This window comes from Anomalospiza imberbis, chromosome 5, assembly GCF_031753505.1.
Source record: "Anomalospiza imberbis isolate Cuckoo-Finch-1a 21T00152 chromosome 5, ASM3175350v1, whole genome shotgun sequence".
NCBI lineage: Eukaryota > Metazoa > Chordata > Aves > Passeriformes > Viduidae > Anomalospiza > Anomalospiza imberbis.
Genome location: NC_089685.1, coordinates 13792696 through 13806933, shown reverse-complemented (window position 1 = coordinate 13806933; position 14238 = coordinate 13792696). Strand labels below are relative to the sequence as shown.

The 14238-nt window shown below is 38.4% G+C and overlaps 1 protein-coding gene across 2 annotated transcripts in view; it reads right to left on the bottom strand.

Moving 5' to 3' along the window:
* The window catches only part of PRKAR2B (protein kinase cAMP-dependent type II regulatory subunit beta), a 75216-nt gene that overhangs the window by 18186 nt on the left and 42792 nt on the right, over window positions 1-14238 (bottom strand). The gene's annotated exons all lie outside the window — the stretch shown is intronic.

Genomic DNA, 14238 nt, shown 5'->3' with positions numbered 1-14238 from the left:
TATCCATACAGGATGCAGAGGTTAGATCATTCCCTTCATCTGTATAGGTTCAAGGTGGTTTAGGGTGTGTTTCTTTGAATGGTTGGTTGGTTGGCTCAAGGTGCTTTGTTGGGGTTTTTCACGTACTTGAAAACTTGTCATTCGTACCTACCCTTTACTTTCAAGGCTAAATAATTATGGTTCTTAATTTTTTTCCTTACAAGTCCTGTTTTTTAGCTAACTCTCTTTATTGCCATTCCCCAAAATCCCTCTAATTAGCTATATCTTTAGTGAAATGTGATGCTGAAAATAGTCTCAGTATTTGAACCAAGCAGACTACTACGTACATCAGATGAATTACTCCTTACATTTTACAGGCTATATGTCTTTTTCATCCATCCATGCCTCCTTTACAACACCTTGACTATGTCTATTCATGTAATATTTATGACATACATAATTTTCAAAACCCACTGCTTAACCATCTGTCCTGTGCCTGTCTATGGCTACTCTGCACAAGTATAATACCATACCCTTACACCTGCTAAATATTACTTTATTTTCAAAGCCATTTCAAGATGATCTTCAACTCTAATCCTGTTCTATGGCATCCTTCCAATTCATCCTCAACTCTGTGACAACTGCAAATTTAATAAACATATTCTCTAAAACATAATCCAGATTATTGCTGAAAAAACATATTAGTGTCTAAAATAAACTCTTGTGGAATACATGAGTGAAACAGCAGTAGCTGCTTGGGGTTTACCTTATCCAACCGGTTGTGCAACTATATCCCATGCAAGTTACATATGAATACTGTTTGATGTTCCCTAGCTTGTTTATAGGGGACTCTTGCAAGATATCATTCAGAAGTTTCTTAAAATGAAAATGTAGGACATCTACTCCTTTTCTTTTATCCACAAATTTTAATCTCTTTTTACAGCTTACTAGGTAGTTCCAACAAATCCATGCTGATTGCTGTTTGTTACTTTTCTCAAGGTATTTACAAAATGATTATTTGTCTGTAATTTTTCTAGGAACAAAAATTATCTGCAAATCTGTGACAGGACTCTTCCATCCATAGCTCCTGCCTGCTTTTAAGGATGTGTTTTTCTATTTTTCACACTTGTTTTTCTCCTTCAGATTCTTAATGCTAACAGTGCTGAGACTAATTTAGAAAATTCTTCCAGGTTCCAAGTATAGCAAATTTGAGGCACAGCTAAACTGGGAACACCTAACACATTAAGTACTGTCTGATTTGTCCTTTCTCTGTTCTAGGCTGTTTTCCATATACTCAAAATAACACTAGTGAAGACCAATGTACTTCTGTTAATCAGTAGAGCAACACTTTCCTGGAACATACTCCTACCAAAAATGTACTTCCAGAACCATTTCTGTTACTCCTCATGTATTTACTGTACACAATCTTTTCTTGTACACATTTTTTGGTCTTGGCTTCTTGTATGTGTTTTGGTTTCTTTTTTTTTTCTCTGCATCTTTTGCTATTCTTTTGTATTTGTTCTAAATAATCCAAACTATTTTTAATTTTGTACATGGTTTCTTCTTGTGCTTGACATAAATGAGCTTCTTGTATTTTTGACAAATTTATTTTTCTATGCTTTTTGTCCTTCTCCTGTACTGTCTCAATTTGCATTTTTTCTCTTTATATTTTTTCTTTGGGGAACAAACAATTCTTTAACTTCTTTTGTCAAGACTCTTTTACAAAGAGGTTATGCCCACTGTCCTCTCATATACCCTTGAAACTTGTTTTTTCTAATTCGTTTACATCTTTACCTTCCTGAAATCTGCGAGGCCTGACATTGCGGGGTAATTCTCACTCAACCTGCCTTTTCTCTCCCAATTCTTTAACAGTTTTTCCCTTAGAGTTGGTATGAAATAAAATAGCCCCCCTTTAGATTACGTTTCCCACTGCCTCAAAATTTGGTCGTAAGTGCACGGCAAAGCACATTGGTATTCTCCTTCATTGGCTTCTAGCAGGTGACTGCTTATTAAAATCATTCATTTTCAACATCACCTATAGCCTGACAATAAAAATCTCCAACTGCCTGAATTGTTTGGTGGTCTGTGCAATGCCTGCATAACAATGGAGCCCATGGGCTTTTTCCTATTATTATTATTATTATTACTCATAGAGTATCTGTATATCCAACTCCCTCTATAGCTGGGTCACAGCACAAATATCTGAACCAAAATATACAACAGCCTCTTCCTCCTCCCTGTCCTCCCACCACATCTTTGCCATGCCAGTTCCGTCACAGCATTGCTCATGAATTAACATTTGGTGTCCTCTTGTTTATTCCCCATACTTCCTATGTTATTATACAAACAACTTATGAACTAGTAACCAGGTAGACCCATCAACCTCCTCATTACCACATCCAATTAAAAAGATTTAATGGTAAAGTACATCATTGCACATATGAAGCAAAGTCTTGGTCCCCCCTGTATGAAGTACTCAACTAAAATCTCAATTTTATAAAACTTGCCATCTTCAAAAACCTAAAGAAATTTGACACAAGTCCCATTGGAACTGAGTGAGATTCCTGTCCAGTTTACTGGAAACTGGATTTGGTCCCAAATAATTACAAATGCCCATAAAAGGAAGTCTGCAATCTCTTGAACAACTATAATATTTTAATTCTACATAAACAAAATGTTCCTAACGACTGTTTAATGGTACTACAGTTACTAAAATCTTGTCAGAAATAAACTTCAGGGGATTTTCTTTAAAGAGTAACAATAATAACATGCCAAGTAAGCACCATATAACCCATCATAATGTAAACCTCTATTTTGTTTCAGCTGTGCCCTAGTGCCCTAGGGCCCATGTGCCCTAGTATGTTTACGTGGGAGCCAACAATCTGTGTTAGAGTGCAGTGTGCTGCTGGGAGTATGGAGTGTGTTTCAGCCTGAGGTACAGGTACCTCCTGGCCTTACCTCTACGTAAAAAGAGTTAAAACAAATCAGGAATTTCATTTAATAGCTTTGATACTGTTACCCAGAACAGACAGGTCTCAGAGAGCCTAGCTGAACATTTAATAGTCTTCCAGGATACGCAAAAGAAACTGAATTTTTCTCATCCATGCCCATCCTGAATCGCTTTATATCCCTTTCATGTAGCAGGATCAGTCCAGAGAGTATGTTCCTGAGGTATTTATTCTGGGTCAGCTTGTGTCTCTGCACATCACTCTTCTCTGCTAGAAATGCACTTCAGTCAGTCTCAGTAGCTACTATCAGCAGGTTCCTTCATTAAATATTTCTTGTTTATCAGTGGTTATGGACAATATATTTAAGAACTGCAATTTCTCCTGACTAGTGCCCATAGGCCTGAACTCTAAACAGATTTATTCTTATCATCTATGATGAGAAACTTACTCTTCTGGTTACAAATCTGTACTTATTTTGCCTTCATTTGGGTCACAAAGAAAATAGCAATGCTGTGAATCTGCTGTTTTGAATATTAAATTTCCTTTCCTTTATTTCCTGTTTCAGTAAGACATTCATTTCTAAGTGCATACCACTAGATGTCTCATGGAAAATCTTGATACATTTTATTTTGCTTCCTAAAATACCGTTTCTGACATTACTATGGTTCACTGAATTTTATTACATGAACACTGGGGTTTGGCACACGAGAATCCCACTACCTAAAACTGAGATGCCTTTTACACAGGTATGTATTACCTGCACAAGTCATTTGGATTCCAGTTACAGTCAGCGGAGAGAAACATGCACTTTTACAAAGTGGTTCTTCTGACCTACGTTATGTTACATGCCCAGACTAAAATGAGATTAATTTAAAAGATGGTTTATTGGTTGAGGCAATTCCTATCCCTTTTGAGATGAGTCCTAGTAGTTACAACAAGCTGCAAGACTGGCTTCCCCCACTTCTCCATTTAGTATGTATTTCCTGGAAAACAAAGGAATTCATCATCTGATGATGATGATGACAGGCTGCTCATGCAATAGCATGCCTTCTGTATTTACTTCATGTGTTCCAAAGAGAGAGTCTGTGGTCCCCATCTCTTTTGCCTAAGGCACCATGACCATGACTAATGACTGGCACCACATTAATTATTCGGAATGACTGCACACTGCGAGTGGCTGAAATACTCATAGTGTTCAGTATTTTATTTTTTTACCTCTCTAGCTCATTCCACATCCCAACAGTACTCAGTGCATGCTACTTTACTGTGCTCAGATGCCCTGCCATGTTTTGCTATGTGCCAGTGCTGAATGCAGTATTCACATCATTGCTCAAAAAGCAGTCCTACTACTATTCTTAGAGGTAAACTACTTCTTCAGAGGTAAACTTTGATAATTTCTAACTCATCACTCCAAGTAAAGTCAATTTTCTAGTTTTCACCTGGTAAAAATGCTTTACATTCAAAATCAGCAGTACAGTCACTCCAGCCATAAATGAATTCTAAAATGAAAATTAACATACACTTGGAAATTGTAAGATCAGAAAACATGTTAGTCATGCTTTCTCGTTCCCTTGACGCATCAGGAAATGAAGCTATCAATAAAGAAATCAGTGAAAATTCATATATAATCACTGAATAATGTATTTTACTCAAAACTTGGCAGGAAAACCAATCAATATATGCGTCGTTTTTCCAAACTACAGAACTCCCAAGTCATAAATTGTATTAGAAAGAATTTTTCACAAGAAGAAGAGCTGTGAAAATATTTTTTCATCACATTCAAATCAAGACTACAGTTTTGCCAGTATGACTATCAGGCTGGAGCATGGAAACAGACCATCTCCAGCTGCTGTAGCTACACCAGCATGTCACACATCCCTATAAACATCCCTATCTATGGCAGCTATGCCCATTCCCTCATACCGTGAAAACATCACTTCCCCAGTTTAACTGTATGGAAATTGCTAAGGTGACTTAATGACAATGTGAGATTTTCCCCATTTTGTCAGGATTTACTTCTCTTGCATGAGAAATATGGTACACAAACACTCCTTGCACAGCAGGTGGTCCTTCTAAACTAAACTAGACAAATACTACTGGACCTCTAAAGTTTCTGACATGGAAGTCTATTTTCTGACATCTCACCAGTTCCTACCACTAGAGGAAGGATTAGAAAGACAGCCCTGCATCTCAAAACTCCAATTCCATAAGTAGTTTTTATTCAAATAAAAGCAACCCTTTGGGGATGGTAGCAGTGATAAATAAATAACCAGGCGTGGGCGTGGTCTCAATTTCAAGGCTTACAGCTATCAAGTACCATATTATTTCTGTCTTTGTGGTTTTGACTGGAAGGATCTTCCACATGGAAGATGCCATTGAAGAGCTGTGAGTAAACATAAGGACTGAAAAACAGCCCAGAGAAAGGTTGCTCAACTCTCTCATCTATCTGAGTGTACAGTGAAATTAGACAGATAAAATTCATCTGATACCCACCATTTGTGCCAAACCCTGGAACTATTTCAAGAATTTTAGATTACTTTGAATATAAACCAATTTGGAACAAAGCATGCTCGCTGGGGCTAGCCCTTCCCATGATACTGTCAATAAGAAATCTGTGAAGTGCCTATTCCTGAGGGGGTCACTAAACTGAAACTTTACCTAGGCATAATTAGGTGAATACACAGAATACCTGATACCTTGCAATTCTGTTAGTACCCTTTCAGACATAGAACATTTACATTAGAGATGCTATCCAAGCTGGAATAAAACTATGTATACTCAGAAAAAGTGGTCCGTCAATCAGAGAGACATGCATATTGTAGAGATTTCCTCATATGCAACAAACCAAAAAAAAAAAAGAATAAATTTCCCCTCCAACACACATGACTTAGGGGATAACAACTTTTGAGCAGTCAACTACCTAGCACAAATAACAAAGTGCTCAGAATGTCAGCATAAAAATCTGAAGCTGGATAAAATCCAGGCAGCTTGCTTCTTAATTATCAGGAAAGTGGTCTTCAGTTCATTAGGCAGGAACTGACTGAATCAGAGTCTTGGGAGCACTGCCAAGACAGTCTGTTTCAGGATCAGCTGCTCGTGAAGGACAGTTACCTACTCTTGCTGTCAGTGCTCAGACTGCAATTCTCCAAACACTGCCTTCATAGTCATGATCACCTACCAAATACCAGGGTTGTGCTCAGCTACACAGCTCAATAGCAAAACCATTATTTTGCCAGAGCTGGAAGACCTTTCTCAGCCTGCACTACACGCTTGCAAGAAATCAGTGTCACACAGTCAAATTTTCTACAGCACATTCTCTTGGCCATCTGCTACCAGTGCTATTTCTAATGTGTTGAACGACAAGTTATTTCCTCAAGCATTTCTGAAAAAGTATCTAATATAACATGTAGCATCTTGAATGAGGTCCATGCCAATAGTGAGTCATAAAACCTCCCAAGGATTCTCTTCAAAACTCCACATGGGGTTTATTCATATTTCAAAAATTCTCGCAATGAAGCAGAAGTTTCATCAAGATTCTACTGATCACTATGAAAACCCATTTGAAGAAACATGAGAACCCCCCAAAAGACATTTCTGGATAACTTTATCCCAGTTGAGTTATTAATGTGTGGACACCTTTGCACAAGTGTCTTAATATTATCTAGTATGCAGAAGTGATAACTGTGACATGTTAGACCACAGTACCTTCCTCTGCTTCAAAGCACTCAGGATCACAGCTAGCACACTCATTGCTGGGTCGAAGATGCACACTACTGCCTGAAGTCATAGGGGTTTGAATCACTAAGCAGGCTCCTTCACAGAATCTCTCTATTCAAACTTCAGCACTAGGAGCTGAAAGAATTCCCTATTTTTAAATAGGGCACCAGAAAGGAGCTTTAACTGAATTTCCCTAAGGGCTTCCACAGTACTTAGTCCTCTTTCTATTCCTATTTCAGTTCAATATTTGTGCAATTTATCATGATGGAGCTGAAAAAAACAACCCCAGCCAGGCTTCTGGCGCATGGTAGGAGACAGTTTTGCTTGGTGTCTCAGGAAATGCTTGGTTTCATCTGTCTGGCTAGTGAAAACCAGCACAAACATGTATTACAGTGTCCAGAACACTGCAGGTAGTTATTAAACAATAAAATTCTCACAAAAGTAGATTTACTTCCACTAGAAAAGTTTGCCAATATATACCATGCATTATAGTACCTCCTCCATAAGCTTTCCCACTAGAGCATAAGGAGCAGCACAACATACAGCAACATACTGTACTCTGATGTTGACTTGTGTAACCTTCTGTTCCCATTCTCATACAAGTCCAGCAGTTCACAATGCTACAGTGTGTTATTTGGGAAATATATAAAATATGCATAAATATTTGACAAAGTCTCAGCAGACAAAGAGCTCTCTGCATACATTTCAACTTTATATTTCTTAATACTACAGAATAGAAACAGGAAACAGAAAACAGAACTGCACCCAGCTCTTCCTGCCATATTTAGTACTTCATATCAAACCACACAGTGATGTGATTACATAGTACCTCAATCACAGATATTTTTCTTACTGAGAAGTCAGCATTAGCATGATATCAGAAAGACCAAATTATTTTCCCACTAGAAAAGTCATCTCTTACATACAATGTGAGCAAATATAAATTTCATCAGTTAAAAAACACATTCTGAACAATACAATCTAATATTTGCCCATTTTGTTAGCCCATTTAAAGAGGGTTAAAAACAACAACTGTCTGGGACAGTGGTAGCACCTCTCAGAAAACGTATTTAAGAAGGGAAAAGAACCTTCTATGTAGACAGCAGCTGGAAGACAGGAGTGAAAAGACATGAGAAAATCTGTGTCAAGGATCTGTAAAGAGTTACAAAGACTAATGACACAAAAAGGTGCTGGTTGTTCCATGAAAGCACATATTTATGGCTATTTTATGTGCTAGTGTTAAAAGTCTAAAACAAGATCTTGGTATCTACAAAAAGGATATAGTGAGGGGAAGAAAATGGTTAGGAGTGACAAAGAAAATAATCACTGGTGACTGGAGATTTAAAGATATTAAAAGATTCAAGAAAACAGAACAATATTTTATTGAGTGGAGACAACAGAAGGTGACTTCCAAGACTCATGTAAAGAGTGGGTGTAGGGAGAGTAGAGACAAAGCCAAAACTTGACTCTGACATGCTTGTCTCAGTGTCCTGCCAGGGGATTTGACCAATTTAAAACTTATTTAAACAGATAAGGTGAAAAACATGCCAACAGCAGGTATTACAGTATGATAGTGTGGTACACAGTACAATCTATCATCCAGCAAAATGGAGAAGGTACACATAATTCCAAATCTAGAACATGCCCATCAACCTTTGGAATGATGTCTAAGTCATAAATTCAAGAGTTCTTCAGAGGTACATGTCAAAGCCTGTGATCCAACATACAGTGAAGATTTGGTCTGGGCAGCTAAGGGAGTGCAAAATTCAATCTCAAACAGGCTTCAGAAAAAAATCCTTCAGCCATATGGGATTCAAAACAGTAAGCTGAGAATAGGCACCTAAAAAGAGGTGGAATCATCCTTTTGAAAGAATGGTTGCTATAGCAAAGTTACTTTTGGTTTTCACCCTCTGGGACCAAGGGAAGGAAGCTTAAACCCACCTTTCCCATTTTCCAGAAGTGCCCTACATTCTACATTCCAAAGTACTCTGTAATGAGATGCTCCTCCTTCCTCCTGGGCCCAGGCTGATAGGCAAAATGAAATGAGAATAAGCTAACGGAGCTTGTGTCCTGGAATTTTAGCATGCTGATTTTAGGTATGTTGGCTTTGGTTGAATGGACAAGTCACGCTCACATAATCCTCTATAAGAAATACGATAAACCAAACTTACTTAACAGGTTCCAGATATAACAGGAAGACAGGTAGACAAAAGACATTAGGGAAAATATTTCTGCCAAGTTTTGAAATGGCTGATTTTGAACATCTGTTTTCTCAACAATTCCAAAAAAAAAGTCAAGACTCTTTGCTGACAGGATTCTTTTCAAATAGCCAAAGGAAGTTCAGAAGACAAATCAAAACTATGAAATAATATATATGCTGTTTTACGTTTCCATAGTCAAAATATAAAGTGTTGTAATGAAATAATACTGGTAACTACACACTAAGGTAAAAAAGCAAGTCCTACGTAGCAATCAGTACATGCTCACCTGCATCTGCAACACCAGACAGACAACTGAAACAAGCCAAAAAATGGGCTACAAATATTATCACTCCAAGAACAGGGACAATAATAACCCTGAAAACACAGATTACCACATTTGTATTTTAATAATAGAAGTTGTCTGTAGCTGCATGACTATTTACCACTCAGAAGAAGAAAAAAGGCATCAAGGTCTCACAAAACTAATCTTTTTCTAAGAGGAAAAAAACCCTAAGCCTCCACTCATTCAGCTAATAACCTGTCACTACTTGAAACTAGTATTTCTCAGAAAGTCCTTAGTCAATGGTAAATGCAGACAGTGCACTCTGAGGACTTTTTAAAAAGGGGCATTTTTTATTTTCAGCTTTCTAAATACCCTCCACCCCTCCCACACATACATATTTCGCACCACTATGAACTAAATACTACTGTATTCAAAAGACTAAATGGGTAAACACACAAACATATCTATCTTTTCCCTGCATATTGTGAAAGCAGTTTTATTTCTTCTTCTATCCATGGATCTCGCAGATCTCCACAGCGCTGTTTCACTCCGTCTTGTTTGATACTGTTACAAGAGGATGCAGAATGGCTGCGTGAGGTGTCATCAGCACACACAGGATGCCCCAAGGTGTATTACTCTTTTATGATGTTCATCATCACTTAACTCCATTTTCTCAGTATTTACTTAAAACCACTCTGCGCTTGAGGAAAAGATGAATCCCAGGAAAATAACATATGTGTGCAGGAGGAGTTCACTGATGAATACTTGACAATATGACCTCAGACAGCATCAGACTAACAAGACAGTTGGTTTGGACATTCCAGTCTATTCCATACCTAAATTATTGCGATGACAAAAGCATCCTTCTCCACCTGCAGCTGATCAAGAAAGATTGAGATTTTTCCCCTAAAGAAGAAATTACTAAATTGCATGAATGGCCTTCTGACTTTTGCAGCAGATTTTTCATAATTATGTCACATTATTTGGAAAAAGCTGAGCACATCTCACAAATATTTTCCTGCTATATTCCAGTATTCTCCATTTTCTGCAGACTTTTTCATCTTACACAAACCTCAACTCCTAGTCACTTGCCTTAATACGCAGGATCTCCACTGGAACCAGCTCGTGCATTCCCCTACACAACCACAACCTCACATCATTTCACCAGAAAATTAAAACTGTAAGACAACAGGAAAAAGCACGAGTGTAAATACAGCAAATTTCTCAGCAACTGAATCCGTATCAGAAAACCTCTGAAAAAAGTGCACTTGACATTTTGAAAACTAAACAGAAAATATGTGCTTCTAACGTGGTTTCCTCTTGAAACTGCTGTGCAAGCTAAAGAGATCCATACTTTCAGGAAAACAATATACATGTGAAATTATTTTTACTGAATGGAAGGGGGGAAATATTTTTATTTCTATTTTTACTCCATGAGAGAAGAGAGGTAAGCTACAATTCCTTTAAATTTGAAAGGGCAAAATACTGAAGATCCTAACTTGAGCCAAACACTTCACATTTACTGAAACCAATATCCTAAGAAATCCTGTATCCCAGGTAACCACTTTTCACAAAAGCTCCTAGAATTACAGCACAAATTAAAGAGTTAACATCTTACTTTGCCGGGTGCTAGAATTCAGGCTTATAGTTCTTTTCTCCCAAGAAACCAAGTACCTACAGCTGCTTTTCAGCAACAATTCTGTTAATTATCAAAAATAAATGAACCTTTACTGTAAGACAGAGCAGCATCTAGCTTCTTCAGCCAAAACAATTATTTGTAACAGAAAGTTATTTTAGAGATCAAACTTAAAGGGAATAATGAAGGCCATAGAGAAAGATGAAGGAATCCCAAGGAAATTGTATTATTTTATAAACATACCATCTGTAAGCAGCAGTGCTAAAGAACTTCTTGATTTAATTTGTATACAGTTCCCTTGAGACTTCTACAAATTTCAGGTTTAATGATTAAATAATCCTTCAGTGTAAAAGTTACCAAGATAACAGCACAGCCAGGAGATAGCAAAAATATACTGGCTGAATGAACCACACTGAGTTGAATGAATCAGGCTGTTGAGGTACCCACTGCTGGTGTGCTAAATAAAGCTATTCTAATTATAAAGAAATAGAAAACAATAAAAAGCAATAAAAATTGAAAGCTACAAGTGTTGACAATAAACAGGGACACGCTTGGAATACTGTGACAAATGAATTTGAAGGTACAACGCTTAGTGTAAACACTTATAAATCAGCATGGGTTTTTTTGTACTCTCAGGGACCTTTCACTGGGCCAACCTGTAAAGCAAAGGAAAAGTTATTCACAACTAGTTGAAGCTCTCAAAGTTGCACAGTACACACAGGCCAGTGTATAGACAATTCAAGTCTGGTGAGTATTTTCCATCTTAGACATGCATAAAGAGAAATCAATAATATGAAGAAACTGAAAAGTCTGGATAATAATGGGATGTACAGAAGAATTATCATCAAAATATGGAAAAGCTCCAGGAATTGCAAAGAGCCAGATGCATAATAGACAAAAATGCTATTGATTGTAGCTCTGAGCATGCTATTGGTGCTTATATCCCAATGCCCCCAATACTGGAGGGACTGAGTTCATTACTGTTTTATGGTAAAATACTTCTTCTATGTAGCTCATTTGAAACTATTTTCACAGGAACAGTTAAGTTGGAAAAGACCTCTGAGATCATCAAGTCTAACCTCTGACTGGTCACCACATTGTCAACTAGACCATGGCACCAAGTTCCATGTTCACTCTTTTCTTGAACACCTCCAGGGATGGTGACTCCACCACCTCCCTGAGCAGCCCATTCCAGTGTTTAATAACTCATTCTGTGAAGAAATCCCTCCTGATGTCCAAACAAAACTGTGTCCACTGGCACAGCCTGAGGCTATGTCCTCTTTTCTCATTGCTAGCTTCCTGGGAGAAGAGGCTGATCCCTTTCTGGCTACAGCCTCCTTTCAGGCAGTTGGAAGAGTGATAAGGTCTCCCCTGAGCCTCCTTTTCTCCATGCTGGACACCCCCCACCCCCTCAGCTCCACTCTCATAGGACTTGTGCTCCAGACCCTTCACCAGCTACGCTGCCCTTCTCTGGACACACTCCAGCACCTGGAGTATAGAGGAGCCTAACACAGAAAGCTGCTTAATATCTTAATGCTTAATATCTTGGTGTAGATTTGGTAAGCCAGTGCTACAAAATATCAACACAAAAGCTTCATCCGTATTACAAGACTTGGAGCTCCATGGGCTCCACTGGTCTCGTCTTAATCATGACCAGTGTGGAAAAAGACCCTTCTTTAGAAGTCATCTTAGGAACCGCATCCCAATCTGTTTTGTCCCAGAGGTGTGCAGAGTGGTGCTTGCCCCTGGCAGTGACCAAGAGGGTCACTGAAACCTCAGAAACCTGAACCAGGTGAAGCCTTGGTGGCTTTCTCTGCTTCACTCCCATGCAACACGGGCACCTGATGCCTGCCCTTGCTGAATTTAAGAGAACACCAAATAGAGCATTCATCAGGAATGCATCACTTTCTAAGCAATAAAAATAGTTCTCATATGGATCAAAGATGGAATTTAAACTTCTCAAGTCTCACAGCAATAGACAAATTATAAAGAAATTACTGCTGTAAACAAAAAGAACTGGATCCACCGTGCAGAAGAAAATCTACCTAAGCAGAAAGTGGTTCATCTCTGCAGAGTGGCTGCAGGATCTGACACCTCTTGGAACTTGTTACAGCTTGTGCTGTAACCCAGTCCTCCCTCCAAGGATGAAGGAGGGTCAGGTATCGAGTCCCTGCAGGTACTGCCAAGGGAAAATAACGTGTGATCTGCAGTAAGGAGGAGGATGTATAGAGACACTGTCAATAGTCACATAGAGTATTGCCCACAGAAAAACGCAATAATTTATTAATGATAACAAAACTATCTAAAATAGGCATGAATTCCTACTGTAGCACACCTAGTTAGAAACAGGCTTTTCATATTTTCTTTTATTCTTTTTCAAGAACAGTTAAAAATAAGGTGTTTCTTATTATGCTGTCACCACTGAAAACCAAAGAAAAAGCTCAGGGTAAGAGGGAAGATAAAAAAATTCAGTGAACTGTTGATGAAATTTTAAGATCTTCCTCATCATATAAACTCATTCATAACTTCTCAGCAAAATACACCCACCTTTGAAAACTAAATTTTTTTCTTAATCAGTCAAACCTTCATTAAAAAACCATAAATATTGCAACAGGTTTCAGTGAGTACAGCAGAAGGCCCCCAGCATATTTTTAAGCCCTCATGAAGTTAAACGCTTTTAACATAATATACCCATAAGGGTGAAGCCTGGTAATGACTATGTGACTAAAAGAATTAGAGATACCATGTAAAAGCACTGTACAGAGAGCATGGGTAGCCCGTGGGACACAGAGAAGGGTGGATATACCAGAGATGAAGACTTTGCTTCCTCATGCTGGTGCATCTGCCCCCCCCCCCACCCAGTATCTCTGTTAGAAGGTAAAGAGATACAACAGACAGTTTCCAATACATGTCTGTGTCTGTGTCTGTAAAGGATCAAGGACTCAACGGGAAAACAGAATAGTAAGTCTTCAGTGGACACAATCCTCCCCAAAAATAAGAGGACAACATGAAGTCATGCCACACCCAGTTCATTTTGTGCAGAACACAAAATAAAAACGTTAAAACCCTCCAAAAGTAATGATGCTAAACATTTGCTTGTTAGAAAAGGTGGACACGCACATCACTGATGGCTGGTAACAAATTGCTTCCATTAATCCAGCCAGCCCAGGGTTACATTATTCCTTTCCATTAAGCCAGTTATGTACGCTGTGCCCACCTGCATCACTGTGCAATTTCACAACCCGGTCATTTAAGTGTGTTGATTTTACCCTCAGGAAGGAAGGACAGTGGTAGTTTTAACTTTGCAGTCATGAAACCAACACCAGGAAGAAAAATAGACAAGTTTCATAAAAAGAAGTATTCATTAAAAATGGCAGTATGGGGAAGGAAACACAGAGCTCCTGCTGGCACCACTCGTATGATAAACGCACGAAGAAACCCAGTCACTGGATGTGATTGCAGCCAGTCTATAAA